Source organism: Diabrotica virgifera, chromosome 9 (assembly GCF_917563875.1).
Source record: "Diabrotica virgifera virgifera chromosome 9, PGI_DIABVI_V3a".
In the NCBI taxonomy this organism is placed as follows: Eukaryota; Metazoa; Arthropoda; class Insecta; order Coleoptera; family Chrysomelidae; genus Diabrotica; species Diabrotica virgifera.
In genome coordinates this window covers 196,815,800-196,829,404 of record NC_065451.1, presented here as the reverse complement: position 1 = coordinate 196,829,404, position 13,605 = coordinate 196,815,800, and the positions used below count along the sequence as shown (strand labels likewise).

Below are 13,605 nucleotides of genomic sequence, written 5' to 3'. Positions count from 1 at the left end.
TATTATTTCTTTAGAAATGAGATTTCACATATAAAAGTATCAATAAAAACAAATACAGTGGTAAATAGACTGTATATTATAATGGTAATATTATTAAATTGTTTTCTGTCAAAATTTAATACAAGTTACGTAAAAGTTCCCGATCGCGCGTAGTTTAAGCGAGCTGGGCGATTTGCAAAATTCGGCCGCTCGCAAAAGCACCGATTTTAAAAATAATTTTTAATAATTAAATGTAATTATATTTTATAATAATTTTTTGTTGGTCGTAGAACGTTTTTATTTTTTTATAAATCTTTGTTTTGTCTTCAGCAACAATAATCTGTAAGTTAAAAACTCTTAGGATGTACAGGGCCGCTTCAGCTCTAAATGTTTTTAACGAAATTTGCCCCCTTATTTTCAAACCCAAAAATTAGAGGTTTAAAAATGTTTTACGCATTTATTTACATCAGAATATGAAAATATAACTCTTTGGAAGGAGATTGGATGTTTCATCAACCCTCTACGATTTTTTTTTTCAAAAAGTTATAGCCTTCGACATTTGACCACTTGGGATAAACAATTTATAATATCTAAGCAACAAATTCGTTAATCGGGCATTACAATTTTTTTTATGTTTAGAATTGAAAGATCTTCATTTTAAAGCTTTAAAAAATAAAAAAAAAATTATTTGTACAATAAATAATGCAATTGTAGGAAACGACCATTTTGGACTTTTCGCAGGCTGTTTTACAATAACCAATAAACGAAATTAAACTTACCATAGCTTAAATTGTAGGTTTTTTAATTCACTACAACTTTCTATTAAAAAGTTTTTCTCTAAAATCAATATCCTAAACTGCACAATTAAAAATCTTTAAAAATTGCAAATTTAACAAATGAAAATCGCAATTAAAAAAAAAGCGCACAATATTTTTGGTTACATTTTAGTAGAAGTTATTCCTGGCATCGTCCTTTACAACACCTGATAGGTTTCAAAAATTCCTGAATTATATCACGTTTTTTCACCCACAGCCTGGGGTAATAGTAAAAATGACTCATAGCACACGCCGCAGAAACAACAGGCACTTGTCTGTAGTACCTATTCCTTTTTATTTCAAACTGTCTTAGCATTGTTTAGGAAAGACTATTTAAAAAATTCTTTTATAAACAATGGTCTTTAGTTTTCACTGTTCTTAAATAACATTACATCGTTGTGATTGTATTGTGTGTCTTGTATTGTTCGCTTCCGTTTGCTTACGTTTGTGTTTGGTGTTTTTTTTAGTAATTTTGATGTGTAGGTACTGTGCATATTTATAAATATATTTCATGTTATTTCAATTCTAACGGAGTTTATCTGTAAGTATACCGTATTTTATTAATTTTTACCATATTCTCCGGCTATTTCGGATTTTAGATAACCCGGATCGGCCGCAGTCCCGATTAATCCGAGTTATCGGGGTTCCACTGTATCAATAGAGCAATAAAAATCATTTATCGAGTACAAATAAAAATTAGAAAAATTTCATTATAGTAATGTAAGTCACATGAAGGCGTTTTCATCAACAAAACACATCCAACTGCTAATTTTCTAATGAATATTTACACAAGCGAGGCGCGCGGCAGATAATAATTCATTTCGATCGCACATATCAAGATTGCTCTGGATGTGGCAATGTTGTGAGATACAAAGCTTGAAAGCTTTTTCGTTGTTGTAGTGTACAGACGACATAAACAATCTGCAAAAAGTGCTATTCTAGCACGAACTGCAAAAGTGTTCGAAGAAGAAAATAGTAGTGTTGTTACTTATGTTGGCGTTGTTTCAAGAATTAGGATTGACTTAGACTATTTTAAGGTATGTAAAAAAGTTGTTTAAAAACTCTTAGATATAACTGACATACTTAAAAAAGAAAAAAATTGCACTTTGGGACATTAAATTCTTTGTAAAGAAAACAAGCTGATACTTTAAAAGAAGTAGTCAAAGTAATTTGATTGCTGATGAATATCCAGATTTAGTCATATGCCTCACTCTCCCTCTAAGGGGCAAATTCACTCATCATCATCATCATCGTCATCAATGGCGCTACAACTCTTCGTGAGTCTTTGTTGCGTTTACTATTGCCTTCCATGTTTGTCGGTCCTGTGCCACTAATTCCCATTGTCTCACCCCCATTTTCTCTAGATCTTCTTTGACTTCATCTTTTCACCTTTTTATAGACCGCCCTACAAACCTTCTTCCATCTGGCCTTTCCCAGAACACATTATTTATAAGGCGATTGTCGTTACTGCGTATCACATGCCCTGCCCATCTGAGTCTATTGGCCTTTATATATCTGACTAGATTTTCTTTTCCGAAAAGAGACTCTAGCTCGTTATTGTATCTGCGCCTCCATTCGTTTGTCACGCTGTCTCTGCAAGGGCCATATACCATTCGAAGGATTTTACGTTCCCACACCAGCAATTTATTTGCTTCTCTTTTTGTTAGCGTCCATGTTTCGCTTCCATACGCGACTGCTGGTCGTATTATGGTCTTATATATTATCTGGATTTTTGCACCTCGTGAAAGAAGTTTTGACTTCATTAGATGTAGCATTAGTCCATGTGGTGAGACCGCTCCTGTCTGAAAAAATTTCTGATTCGGTATCTTTGTGGATTCCTATTCAAAAATGTCCCCTTTAAACAAATCTGAAGGGTGCCGGGCCGAATTTTTGGGCAGAAATTGTTTAAATAATTTTTTTAAACAAATACCAAAGGTCACGTTTTTTTGCTCTGAAATATATATTTTTAGATTTCTTGGGTCATTCTAAAGAAGAAAGGTATCTTGTGATTTTTCTAAAAAATGGATACTTTTCGAGTTATAAGCGATTTAAAATCTGAAAATGCGAAAATACGCATTTTCGAGGCTTAAAAACTCATATTTATATTAGTATTTTTGAGGTTACCAGACACTTAATTTAAAGGTTAAACATTCAGCTTCAAGATTCTGAAGAGTGATCGCGTCTAACTTTAATTTTTACCGTTGTTTTTTAATTGGTAAATATGCATGTTTATCCGATTTTTTTGCCAATGCGGTGCGCTCTATTTCAAAAATCTCCTATTTTCCACCGAAAAATATTGTTTCTAAATTATTTGGGATATTCTAAATAAAATAAGTTTCTTGACATTTTTCTCAAAAGTTAATAGTTTTAAAGTTATAAACGATTTAAAATCCTAAAAATGACAAAAAACGTATTTTCGGTTTTTTAATCGCTTATAACTTTAAAACTATTATCTTTTAAGAAAAATGTCAAGAAACTTTTTTTATTTAGAATGTCCCAAAGAATCTATAAAAAATATATTTCGGAGTAAAATAAGAGATTTTTGGAATAAAGCGCGCCGCACCGGTAAAAAAATCGGATGGACTTGCATATTTAACAATTAAAAAACAACTATTTAAATTAAGGTTAGATGAGATCACTCTTCAGAATCTTGAAGCTGAATGTTTAAACTTCAATTTAAGTGTATGGCAACCCCAAAAATACTAATTTAAATATAAGTTTTTAAGCCTCGAAAATGCGTATTTTCGCATTTTTCAGATTTTAAATCGCTTATAACTCGAAAGCTGTCAATTTTTGAGAAAAATCACAAGATACCCTTCTTGTTTATATTGACCCAAAAAACCTAAAACTATATATTTCAGATCAAAAAACGTGATCTTTTGTATTTGTTTAAAAAAATTGTTTAAACAATTTCTGCCCAAATATTCCGCCCGGCACCCTTCAGATTTGTTTAAAGGGGACATTTTTGAATAGGAATCCACAAAGAAACCGAGTCAGAAATTTTTTCCAGACGGGAGCGGTCTCACCACATGGACTACATTGCAAAGAAAGATCTGTTTCTGGCAATTATTCTCGTTTCAACTTCTCGCTCTAATTTGTTGTCATTTGTGATTGTTGCTCCTAGATATTTAAATTCTTTAACCACTTCGAAGTTGTGATCGTTTATAGTAATGTTTTGCCTTATTCGCCGTCGTTCTTGTTTTGAGACGACCATGTATTTTGTTTTGTCTTCATTTATTCTTAGACCGATGTTTAATGCAGCTTCTTCAAAGCTCGAGAAAATATCCTTAATTTCTAATGTTGATTGTGCTACTGCGTCTACGTCATCGGCAAAGGCGAGTATGATTTTTGCTCCTCGAGCAGTTATGTCTGGTTTGATTTTGTGATATATTTTCCGCATGGCATATTCTAAGGCCAGGTTAAACAACGATGGAGACAACGGATCTCCCTGTCTCAGTCCAGAATTTACGCAGAAAGCATTTGATATTTTCCCCCTATTCTAACTTGTGCAAAGGAGTTACTTACACACATTTGTGTTACCGCAGCTAGTTTCTTGGGTACGCCGAGCTCGATCATTGCCTTCCATAATGTTGCACGATTAATTGAATCATAAGCCTGTTTGAAGTCTCTAAAAATCTGATGCACGTCCTGATTATATTCCCAATACTTTTCAAGCATTTGTCTTATTGTAAATATAATATTGTAATTATAAATAAATTATTGTAAATAGTCGATCTGCCAGGCCTGAAACCACACTGGTAGTTACCAACTATTTCTTCGGCGTATGGTACTAATCTTTTTAATAATATCGAAGCCAATATTTTGTACGCAGTATTGATTAGTGAGATTCCTCTGTAATTCATGCATGATTCATTTTTTTCTTTCTTGTGTATGGGTACAATAATACTACCACACCATTCTTTCGGCATTATTTCTTGTTGCCAGGCGTTTTCTATTAATTGATGGATTTTACTTATGAGTTCATGACCGCCTGTTTTAATTAGCTCGGCATCAATATTGTCCAGACCAGGAGATTTATCGTTTTTAAGCGTTTTTATGGCATGCGTAATTTCTTCCATGCTTGGTGGGGTATTTCTAGTTCGACCGTTTGATACTCATGTTCTCCGTTGTTTCCACCATTTTCATTGTTTTCATCAGTGAAGTTTTGGATATTCAGGAGCTCTTCAAAATATCTTTCTATTATTTTGTTTCCGGCAGCCAACATTTCTCCATTTTTATCTCTTACGAAGTTGGGTGTCCTTATATACGAGCCTCTATTATGTTGTCTTACCTCTCTGTAGAAATTTTTGCTTTGATTTCATCTGTGTTCTCCTATTTTTTCAATTTGTTGTTGCAGATATTGTCTCTTTTTCTGTCTAAGTGTTCTTCTAGCTGCGGCTCTCTCTCTTTATGGAATCGTATACGTTTTTCTTCTGATGGGTTCGACAGATAATCAATTCTTCTTTGTTTGTTTCTTTTAGTGTTGTTTCACATTCCTCGTCGAACCATTTTTTATTTTTTGTTTTTTTTTTCGTTCTTTCGATAGATTTCTCTGCTGCTTCTGTAATAGTTGTTTTTATGGAGACCCATCGCTGATCTACATCTTCACTTTCATTTTCATTTATTTCTACTCAGCCAAGATAAGTAATTACGGTAACAAAATAATTGAGCTCAGCTTGGACTATTTCTGTGTTATCGAGCCCTAGGTAACTTGATGGTATCTCCCAAAAATGTTCGTACATTTTTGGACGTCGAGAGTAGCATAGCTTCTACATGGTCTTATATAAGAGTGCACTTGTACCCAGCTGTTTTGTTTTCTAGAAGGTTATTCGGAGTAACACCAGTAGTAGATAGGATTATAGGTACGGTCTGGGTACTTTCAATTCTTCATTATGTCTTTTTGCATTTCTAGATCTCTATACTTGACGATCTATTCGTTCTATTTAAAACGTAGATCTATCGGTGGTGTTTGCCTAGTGAATTGATTAACTACTATGAGATACAATTTATTATGTACCATTGGTTGGTTTGTGAGTACACTGCGATCCAAATATAGCTTGTAGTTGCCGTTTTCAAGCATTATGTCAGGGACTTGGTGATAATAAGGTAGGTGATCGGTTTGGTTCCATTTTGTTGGCTAATTCCTCATGAATAATATTTCTTAGTGAATTATGGCGGTCTTATAATCAGTACCGACAAATACCTGGCAGCCCTCGCTTCCTGGCGTTGAATATTTCTTGGGTTTGACATCTATATCTGCATTTGTAGTTTGGAATTGAGGGTCTTTGGCAATATATTTCAGGTAATTTTTAGTTGGAGTAAACTGATCCTGAAGTTTGAAACCTTCTGTCTTGGGAAATATCTTTTCTAATGTCAATCAATATTTCGGCACTGTATTGTTGATATATTCTTGGCTGGTTTCATTGAGATGTCGCCCATGTAGAGGTTTACTCATCACGGTGCGCATTTTTTCTTTCCTAAAAAGGTGGTTTATGCGCATCTCTTGTCCCCTCAGTCTGAAAAAGGTTCTCAAATAAGCAAAATAAATGATTATTATTATAAAGTCATGAACAGTCCAAAACTCCGTCCGAGATTTCCAGTTATAAAGCTCTTTGATAGTACATACAAGGAATATTATACTCTCCGTCTTGCGTCTATATTCGTTGGTATATATTCGAGATTTCTTCAGTAGTTACAGGTTCCAAGGAATATTATTGTAATATCGACAGTTGTTCGTCGTGTCTTCAATCCATCCAGGATTGGTTTTATGAGTAGCTGGCTTTGAAATTTGGTTTTTCCAATACTCATGAATTTTTTCTTGGCCTGGGTATGATTTATTTTCATTTTCTTTTACCAGGGTGTAATTCTATTATCAGTCCTTCCGTTATTAGTATCCTGTCATGTTCTGATCTTGATGCCCATAACATTAGCAATTGCTGTTGCTGCACAGTAGTTCAGCATATGCAAATATCTTAATGTGATCTTCTATAATATATCTATAACTTAAACATGTAGGACTTCAGTGTTCACAAGCTCACTGTGTTTCTTACAAGAGTTTATTCTTGGTACAGATTGTCTGCTTATCAGTGGGTTTAACTATTTTTAATGAGAAATAAGCCACAATTTTACTAAAAAAAATTATTTTATTAACGTTTCGACGTCCAAATCGGATGCCGTTGTCAAAATACAAACAATATTAATAAATTAAACAATAATGTTGTTGCTTAGTAAAAAATTCTTCTAATAATTTATTTAATCTGACTCATTTATATCGGCAATTCAGATATATATTATACATTTTAAAGTAGAAAACTTTAAAATGATATTGCCAATATTTATGAGTTGCGTTCCTGGGACGACTTTACTGAAAGATAGTTCATTAGATTACATGAAATCAACCCCAACTCAAGAATATCCGTCACAAAAAGATCATAGAATGTGATCTGTCTTTAAAGAGACAACCACGTGCAATGGTGACAGTAAAAATCTGTCGTTAGAGATTCCATAGTAAATCACGAGGGAATACCAGGAAAAACCTCGTGATAATATCCCGACATCGTATTAGGTCTTACTTTAGTTTACTCTCAAAACTAATACCAAATTCTGACCTTAATATGTGCATATGTTATTTTAAATTATAAATAATATTAATAATACATAGATACATAAATAATACTAAAATTCAAAATATAAATGTACTAACTCGATATGTTTCTCTAGACTTTCTCTTTTAATATGGGTAACCATTAAAAATAGTTAATTACAAAAATGCCACAAGAAAATAGCTTCAGAACAACATTAGTGGGTTTGTCCCATTAAAATCTTGTAGGGCACGTAACATTTCGTTAAGCAGGCTCTCTCGCAACTCGTTGTTGTCCTCTGCTGTTGAGTTCCTTGGTTGAGTTTCTTGTATATCAAGCTCAGGGATCCGTTCATATATTTTATTAGAGTCTTGATCTCCAACTACCTCTTTGTTGTGTATCTCCAGTTAAGTTTCGCTTGTGATGGTATTGCATCTAGTCTCTAGGATAAGATTATTTCTTATAATTACCCGGTACTGATCTGCTAGCTAATCTTTGTTGAGGTACTTGAATATCTGAGTATTTTCTGCAAAATTTATCCATTGAATAATGCAGTCGAAAGCAGTATAATTTCATTTAACATCTTAGTACGTTAAGTGGACAATAAATAGTACAATAGATAGTGTTTTTAAGGGTAAACTGTAGATGTATTGTGGGAATAAAAGTTTATTCCTAATATCGTCCAATAGCTTTCAGTAAGCTTTGGATACGTAAGCTTTGAAGTACAGTGGAACTCCGATAAGTCGGCCTTCGATAACCCGAAAATCCCGCTAACCCGGACCGATTTTCATTAGACAAAACAAACATTTTTTCGGTTTGACTGAGTTTTTACCCAGAAATGAACAATACTGTATGCAACTGTACGTAATTTAGATGTACTGTGCATATGTATTTCATGTTTTTGCAATTATAATAAAGTTTATCTGTTAGTATACCGTTTTTTATTAATTTTTACCATATTCTCCGGCTAACCCGGATTTTCGATAAATCGGATCGGCCGCGGTCCCGATTAATCCGACTTATCGAGGTTCTACTGTAATACGAAGAATAGGAAAAGACCCAGAAATTTTGTTAGCGATAAAACTAAGAAAACTCGATTATTTGGGTCACCTGATGGGAGGTCATAGATACAAATTACTTCAAAATATAATGCAAGGAAAAATATAAGGAAAACGGAATGCAGACCGTAGAAGAATGTCGTGTTGCGGAATTTGAGAGAGTGGTTTGGCTGCACCACTAATGAGCTCTTTAGGTCGGCTGTAACTAAGGTCAGGATAGCCTTTATGATTTCCAATCTCCGATAGGAGTGTTACAAGAAGAAGCTTTGGATTTCCGGTTCACCTAATTCGCTATTAAGGCGAAGTCCTCTAATTTGTTGTTGATTCATAATATAGAGGTCGCTGCAGGCGTGCTAAGGTCTGTTATGTTACTATTATGGTTAAATGAGTTAAACGCTGACAAAACAATTGACTTGGTGGGACCAACTACTATTCAGAGATCAACTAGAGTATCTAAGGGTGGTGTTTATTAAAACACTAAACTGGAGACAAGATCTGACCACTACCCGTAACAAGGTCAGCGTATAAGACCAGTGGTTATATTATCTGTACAATAGCTGCTATGGTTTGTAAATTACAGCTTCGTAAATTACAGTACAAACGATCCGACTAGCCCTCCATCTTAATAAATCAACAATGGAACATCTCAATCATACTTAAAAGGCTCACCTTTCGTCGTAGGACTTATACATTGACATTACAAACTATCAGAGGACAAAACTTCAGAGCCCAAAACATACTGAAAACTACCTGCTCATCTTTCGGCAAGGTATTCATGAAACATTCCAAAAAACTCCCATTATTATTCACTAAACTGCTGACCTCCCCCATCAACGAATTTCTTGATGAAGACATCGACACCCTGGAATGAATACCTCGTTTTTACTGTACACCATAGATAAGGTAGGTATATATAAGTAGGATAGATAGGCAACTCTTTAATACGTAAAATTGCAATGTATACAGCGCCCTCTGTCCGGTTTAGTCATGAACTAAATGGGCAATGGCGGGAATTTTAAACGTTCAAATAAGCTTTGTTGCTAATTATTGTAGTAAAACAAGATTCTATAAAATAATGCAAATTATAAAAATAATCGACAATTGTTTCTTACATTAGCGATTATTTTTTGTAATTTGCATTACATTATGGAGTCTTTTACTGCAATTATAAATACAGTGCTAGTCAAAAGTCCGTACCCCCCCCTCGTATCTTTTGAACGGGTATACTTATAATAGTGAAATTTGGATGGAGGAAATAAACGGATGTAGGCTTCTTAACCAATCATGACAGGTGACGTAATAGTAACAGATGACGTTACAGCGCCACTATGACAGATAATTTTAAATGAGACCTTATGGCAAGTGATACCTCGTTTGAAAGGTATTGAAATCACCTATTCAGTCATACTAATTTTGTTTAAGTTTAAGCTAATTTTGATGAATAAATGAAATAATATAAAATTGTAGTTTCGCATTTAATTAATAAAAATTCAAACCTCCGCCTATGATTACTTGTCAACAAGATTGACGTTGACGTAAAAATTACTAGAGAACTGAAAAACGTCAACTTTTTTGACAAAAAAGCCATAGGCGGACATTTGAATTTTTATTAATTAAATACGAAACTTCAATGTTATATTTATTTAATTTATTCACCAAAATGAAAATCAACTTAAACTCAAAAAAAATAGTATGACTGAATAGGTATTTTCAATACCTTTAAAACGAGGTATCACTTGCCATAAGGTCCCATTTAAAATTATCTGTCATAGTGGCGCTGTAACGTCATCTGTCACTATTACGTCAACTGTCATGACTAGTTAAGAAGCCTATATCCGTTTATTTCCTCCCTCCAAATTTCACTATTATAAGTATAACCGTTCAAAAGATACGAGGGGGGGTACGGACTTTTGACTAGCACTGTATAGTTCATACAATAGGAACGGTAGAAAAACAAAATTCAAAAATTAAAATATTTATTTAAAAAATTAAGGGCACAATTTACAGGAAAGTACCAAAATTAAAGCTCATAATAAAATTAAAATATTTCCAGTATCTTTTTGTAACATTGCCGAGTTTATAAACACATCAATCCTCACATTAAGCGCCGAAATTAACACAAAATTTTTAAATTACATGGATGCAAAGTAACCCAAAAGAATATTCCTTACTTCTCAGTCCTGTTTGGTACACAGCATTTAAACACCATTGATTCAAAAATTTGCACACAAACTGAATATTTTACTTTATAGTAAGAGAGTAAAAGTCTTTGTTATATATAGCTAATCTATAAGTAAAAAGTAAAAAAACAATTTAATAAAATAAATCCAAACACGTATGTAAACAAACAACGATGTCATCAGATGCCATTGACAAGACAAAATAAAATGACATTTCTGCACAGCGTTGCCACATTTTATTTAGAAAATCTACTGTAAGTCTGTAAGTTCAGCTAAAATCTACTAAATCAAAAACTAAAATATACTATAAAACTTTATTAACGTATTTGTATATAATTTAGGACTTTTTATAATAAAAACAACAGCTGACTAACTAGAAATTAATATAATAAGAATATTTGTAAAAAAACCAACCTTTTTTAGATTTTAACTGGGAAAAAAAATAACCTACTATAATTAATTTTTATCAGTTTCATATTTAATATTTGTATATAATATTTTGTCATCCACTGATTTCTGCATGTCAGGATCAAATTCTTCACACAATTCTTTCGCATTTTACATTGGAAACACGTAAACACAACATTTTTTGTTTTGCAATGCTTAGATATTTTAGTTTTCCATCGTTAACTTCTAATAGGCTCACCGAATGCCATAACTCTTCAATACCACCTGATATACTGCTTGCACTGCTACTTGAAATCTGCAAGTTTGTTGAAACTGCACCAGAATCCAGTTTCATTTCTCTGTAAAATTAAATTCATCATCTACGTCCTGAATCTTATTTTCGGTAATGACATTGGGAAATTGTAACAAAATGTCTGAAAACTAATTTAGAAATGGGGTAAATACTATAAAAAGCAAATTTTATTTCAGTCATAACAAAATGTTGAAATATACCAAAAATTTACTAAAAAGTATTGCCTATATACTAGAATTGTTTAAACAATATTAAAAATCTACCAAAAAAGTAGAAATCTACCAAAATGTAGCAACGCTGTTGCAGTTTCTGCAGACGCGATGACATGCGCATTTGGAAAAGTCTTTAGTGGCGCCACCTTTCCAGTTTAGTCAAGAATTAAAGAGAATGAACCGTAATTGCCATTAAGGATAACAGTGCATGCTGTACACCCAGACAAATAGCTCAGTTCGAGCTTTGCACATGGAAAAGGTGGGATCTGTTTTCTGTGGTTTCCCGATCCCATTTCCACAAATATATCTGTCGATAGGAAGAATACAATCAGAGCTACGCCTAACACGAACCAAAGTCATAATCGCATAATATTCAATAATTTAAAATTCACTCATCTTTCAACTTACTCATAATTTAACAAAAAATAATTCTGCAGAGAACCGTTTTTGAATCTAAATTCTTTCCCTCTGACCACCCACTGAAGGCGACCTCCTCCACAGACATGCGCGGATCTAGAAATTCATGGGGGACAGACTTACCTCAAATATCAAATATTATATTTTCCAGATTTAGCCATACGACTCACACTTACTCTAAGGATAAAATACACTATATTTATAATCCCAGATACCTATGATATCAAAAGGATTGATAGACAATTCACGACTGTTAATCTCACTGGTCGTTCTTTACCATAAATGTTAACCTTTCTACCTAACCATCAATGGGTAGGTACGCATGGATTATCTAGTAAAATACAAATTTTTATATCTTTATTGTATCGCAAATTTAAAACGTGACTTTTCATGAGATAAGGTTTACGCCTAGTGTAATGTATTTGCATTTTAAAATATCATTTTTGTTATTCATTGAATTGAGAAAAATATTTCCGTTGTTTATGGTTCCTCCGGTCCCCAAACAAATGCGCCTGCAGATTATTTTTCAGAGAAGGGATTTTATTAGATTTTATGGCTTCTTTAAATTCTTTGGAAGCAGTTGTCCTGTAATTTAGTGTTGTACTGATGGCTTAAACTTTAGAGTTAACAGAAAAAAATAATAAATAATAAAAAATACTTATAGACTAAATACAATAGGGGGTCCATGGACCCGTTGACCTCCCCTGTATCCGCGCCTATCCACAGAACATCAAAAACAACCACCGAATACAACCAATGACGGATGACAGAACCGATGTCGCCACCCAAACATACAACAGTCTTGAAGAGGTGACAAAGCCACCTAAACAGGATTCCCGGAAAATTCACCACCGAGAAACCTCCAATCATAACAAAGCAAACGACAACCAGAGGAGCCAGTAAGCCTGATAGGCCCATAGCTTGATGTAATAAGTCTTTTCCATTAATTTTTGTCAACTGCTTTTCTTTCACAATTGTTTAAGTTAAGTCTTCTATCTTCTTCTTTATCTTCGTTGACCTTGTTCTTCCTCTTCGTCTTTTGCCTGTCAATGCACTAGATAGCATTATTCTGAGAATGCTCTGACCATTCTCTGAACATGGCCTAACCGTCTAAGTATTTTTTCTGGTACATTTTTTAACGAAAACTTTTCGTTTGTAAGTCTGTGTGTTATTGCGTTGCCGCTCCTGCAATACTTAGAGCAGATTTATCGATGGATTATTATGTAGTTTTGTCTTCTGAATCCAAATCTGAAAACGGCATTTCGATATATCTAACCGTCTTCGAGATAATCGAGCTCGCAGTCTAAAATGTGACGTCACAATCCTTTTATTTTCTGCCGACACACTAAACGTCGCGTCAGCTGAAATCGTTGCTAGTAAGTAGGCTAATTTTTTAATTTGAATTTGTTAAGCAAAGCGTGCGTAGGTTATTTACATTTGAGTTTGACACTTCGTCAATGTCAAGTTAAATTTTAAATTAAGTATTAATAAAATATCAATGACATTTGATAGTGAATTTAATTATTATATAAAATAAATACGATGTTCAAATATACAATTTGTTTTGAAAGCAATAATTTATTAACAATTTTGAAAAGGTTTATACGAGTATACGGTCTCCCCTTTAATGGGACTACCTAATGATAAATGGACTGTTCCATTT

General features: G+C 33.5%; 1 protein-coding gene across 2 annotated transcripts in view; it reads left to right on the top strand.

The window, feature by feature from the left end:
* The first annotated feature begins 1,655 nt into the window (after nt 1-1,655).
* LOC126891999 (transient receptor potential cation channel subfamily A member 1) overlaps nt 1,656-13,605 on the top strand; it is a 313,637-nt gene continuing 301,687 nt past the window's right edge. The window contains exon 1 of one of the 2 annotated variants that reach the window (XM_050661383.1): nt 1,656-1,831. The gene's annotated coding sequence lies outside the window, so the exon portion shown is untranslated. The remainder of the gene's footprint in view (nt 1,832-13,605) is intronic. The other variant, XM_050661382.1, reaches the window with a different exon arrangement.